Genomic DNA, 4,063 nt, shown 5'->3' on the forward strand with positions numbered 1-4,063 from the left:
TGATCTCCCTTCCTTCCGCCGCGCCCTTAAGACATGGTTATTCCAACTTGCAGGACTGGCCTAGGGGAAAATTTTTAATGGGGGTTTTAAAGTAATTTTTAACTACTAGACCAATTATTAATATTTGTTTTTAATTATGTTTTTAATCTGTAGTTTTTTGTGATTAGTATTTTATCTGGTTGTTAGCCGCCCTGAGTCCACAAGGAGAAGGGCGGGATATAAATTAAATTAAATTAATAAATAAATAAAATAAATAAATAAATAAATAAATAAATAATGTGGTTGCTAATATAGGTAGGTTCGGCTTATGAGCTGTTTGTATTTAAGGAGATGCTCACAACAAACTCTAGTTTATTTGGTGAATGCCTGAAAGATGCATTACTTCATCTAAGCCAAAAACAGATGAAAAAAACTAAAGTCAATTATGAATTAAACTTGGCTCAAATCTTTAAGATGCAGCATTAGTAAGAATGTCCCAAGAGTGAAATTACAAACCATCTGCAATAAATTCAATGTTCTTATTCTGGCAGGAACATTGGACAAAACTTTGGAATTTACTATGAACATTTGCCTTAAATACAATAAATTAAATTTATGTTAAGAATTGAATATATATTTTTAAATTATATAAATGAATATATAAATAAAATTATATAAATAAAACATTAACAAGATGAGAGTTCCGGCACCTTTTAAAAAAAAAAAAAGCACTGCTAATCTGTAAATCTCCATATTCAATCGATGCCAATCCGATCCGTTGCATGTGATGTGACGTATTTGTATTTGACATGACGATTCATCAAGGCTCGGTACAGTGCGGCGAGACGCGATTATGAGACGCATGCGCTCCGCACAGGAAAATTGTTTTGAGAGAGTGCGCCATGCGCAAGAGTGCGCTGCGTGCAAGTGGCTTTGTTTACTTCTTATCGAAACACGACACGGCACACGCACATGCATTAGACTCACTTCTTTCTCAGTGAATATTCAATCATACACAGGTGAGCACAATAATTCAAGTTTTAATTCATTATCTATTTAATAATTTCCAAATATGTATAATTTTATTTACAAGTTTATTCACTTATTGTTTCAGTTGTAATAATTAATTTTATTTATTCATAATGAATGTGCTTGCATCGCTCGTGTAGCTCTATATTTTATTTTTTATTTTAAATTTCATTTAGGAATGGAAAAATCAAAAAAGAGGAAATGCCATTTCAACGATAAATTGAATAAGGAATTTCCATTCCTCACATAAAAAAGAAGGATAACATTGTTTCCTGCAATATTTGCAACGAACAATTTTGTATTGCAGTTGGGGTCAGAGCAGCTATTACGAAACACTTGGCCACCAAGAAACATAAGCAAACATCAAATGCATCTGCTTCCAGTTGTAAAGTAACACGTTCTTTTTAAACTTCAAAGTATTCTGAAGATGAAAAACAGCTAGCTGCAATGGAGGGAACATTTGCATTCCATACCATAATTCACAATCAAAGTTTTCGTAGTATGGATTGTACAACTAAATTATTGAAAAAGTTTCACGATGCTAAATTTTCATGCGCCAGGACAAAATGCGAGGCTATTATTAAATCAGTATTTAAAAATTACTGTAACTGTCAGGAAGTTTCTCCTTAGTTCTAAGTTGCTTCTCTCCTTGATCAGTTTCCATCCATTGCTTCTTGTCCTGCCTTCAGGCACCTTGGAGAATAGCTTGACTCCCTCTTCTTTGTGGCAGCCCCTGAGATATTGGAACACTGCTATCATGAACCTATCATGAACCTATCAAAAAAAAATAGATTGTGCAAACACATCTCATCTAATATGTGTCAACTGCAAAACAAAGGGCAAGGCTATCACAAGTATGAACCACCAAAGGAAATGTCTAAATTGCCATCATTTCTCTTCCAGTTTCTTCTGGGTAAGTAACCAAAACCTACTTCACCTCAACTAGTGTTGTAATTTTCTACTGTTTGAACAAAGAAACCACACACATTAAGACACACAGGTGGAAGGGGAAGTTCTCCCTAGATGTGTTAAAAGTTTGTGACAAAATACTTACAGAAGTCTTGGAAACTGCAGCATTTGTAACAGTTTTATCTGATGCATCCAATCATAATGAAACTAAATTGTATCCAATACTAGTAAGATATTTTAATTTTATTTATTTATTTATTTATCGAATTTATATCCCGCCCTTCTCCTTGCGGACTCAGGGCGGCTGACAATCAATTTAAAAATACATCAAAAACAATTACAAAATTTAAAATTAATTAAAAAGATGTAACCAAGGGCATTCAAGTAAAAGTTTTAAATTTAGAATCCATTGAGGGCGAAACTGCTGAAATTTTGTCAAACCATCTATACCAGTGGTGGCAAACCTATGGCACGGGTGCCAGAGGCGGCACTCAGAGCCCTCTCTGTGGGCACGCGCACCGTCGCCCCAGTCCTAGGCCTTTAGCTGGGTTTTATAAAACCTTTTCGCTTTAGGCCTCTGCTGCCGTGTGCAAAAAAAAAAAAGGTTCAATCAATCAGTCAATTTCAACTTCTCCCGAGGAAAAAAAGATCTTGCAAAGTTGGAATTGATTGATTGAACTTTTTAATCCCACCCAGTCTGCCGTTACCATCGCAGCCACGCTCACCCAATGGTCCACCCCCACCCAATTGGCTACACCCAGCCAATGGGCCACACCTACCAGGCACCCAATGATGCATAAGTGGGTTTGGGGTTGCAGTTTGGGCACTCGGTCTCTAAAAGGTTCGCCATCACTGATCTATACAGAGTAATAAATGAAAACAATTTGAAATCCAAAGTTGTTGCACTAACAGCTGATAATACAAACACAAATTTTGGTGGGTGAAGACGCAAAGGGGTGAATAATGTGTATGTAAAATTACAAGATTTACTCCAAAAGAAAATACTAGGAATAGGTTGTAATGCACATATTTTGTCAAATGCAATCAACACAGCATCATGTGCCACGCCAATTGATATAGAAGTAATAATAACTACAATTTATTTGTATTTTAGTCGTTTTACCGTTCGTGTGGCTACTTTAAAACAATTTTGTGAAGAAAGCGAATGTTCAATACAAAAAACTTTTAGGATATTCAAAAGTTAGATGGCTTGCTCTAACACCTGCTATAGAGCATGTTCTATAATTATTTGAGCCTCTCCGTTCATATTTTTTAAGTTTAGACAAATGTCCTAAAATCCTGGAATCGTTTTTCAATAATGAAATATCTTTTAATGTATTTTGTACATAATCAAGCATCTATTTTTCACAAAACGATTCAAAAGATTGAAGGTGAACACATTTCAGCTACAGAAGTTAGTCTTATTTTGAATGACTTTATCCTTTAATATAAAACTCGATTTGAAGAAAAATTTCTTCCTTTAGTTATAAAAAGAAAATTGTGAGACTTAGAGGAATCAAATCAAGGCATAACGGAAAAGTTTATCAAAGAAGTGCAGAATTTTTATCAAACATGTTTTCAGTATATCGAAGAATGGTCTGAAACAAACATCACAGGAAATAACAGTTTTCAATGGTGTTTTTTTACTTCATCGCAAGTATTTTGGACAGATATTGAATCTTGTGTTGAGTTTTTATCTAAAGAAATGCCAGACATTAAAATAGACGACAATTGTCACTTTGAAGAAATTAGAAGACTGAATGTATTTTTAAATTCTGAAAAATTAAAACAATGGGAAAATAAACTCGTTGAAATTGATAAAAGATGGGTGGAAATATTCAGCCATTTCAAAAATGAACATATTCCATGTGAAAATTTATTTATTCTTGTTCAATTTACGTTGTGCTGCCCTGGAACTAATGCAGCAGTTAAAAGGGTTTTTTCAAATGCTAATGATTTTTGGAAAAGTGAGAAATCGAGAATGAATGTTGATACTCTAGCTGCAGCACTTGCCGTAAAATTCAGTATGAAGGATATTTCTTGTTCAGATATTTCCAATATATTGTTAGAAGATGATACATTGACAAAAAATATTCATTCAATGGAAAAGTACTCATTTAAATAATAATTAATAGGCATGTAAGCA

Source organism: Protobothrops mucrosquamatus, unplaced genomic scaffold, assembly GCF_001527695.2.
Source record: "Protobothrops mucrosquamatus isolate PMUCROS unplaced genomic scaffold, P.Mucros_1.0 scaffold5226, whole genome shotgun sequence".
NCBI classification, from domain to species: Eukaryota; Metazoa; Chordata; class Lepidosauria; order Squamata; family Viperidae; genus Protobothrops; species Protobothrops mucrosquamatus.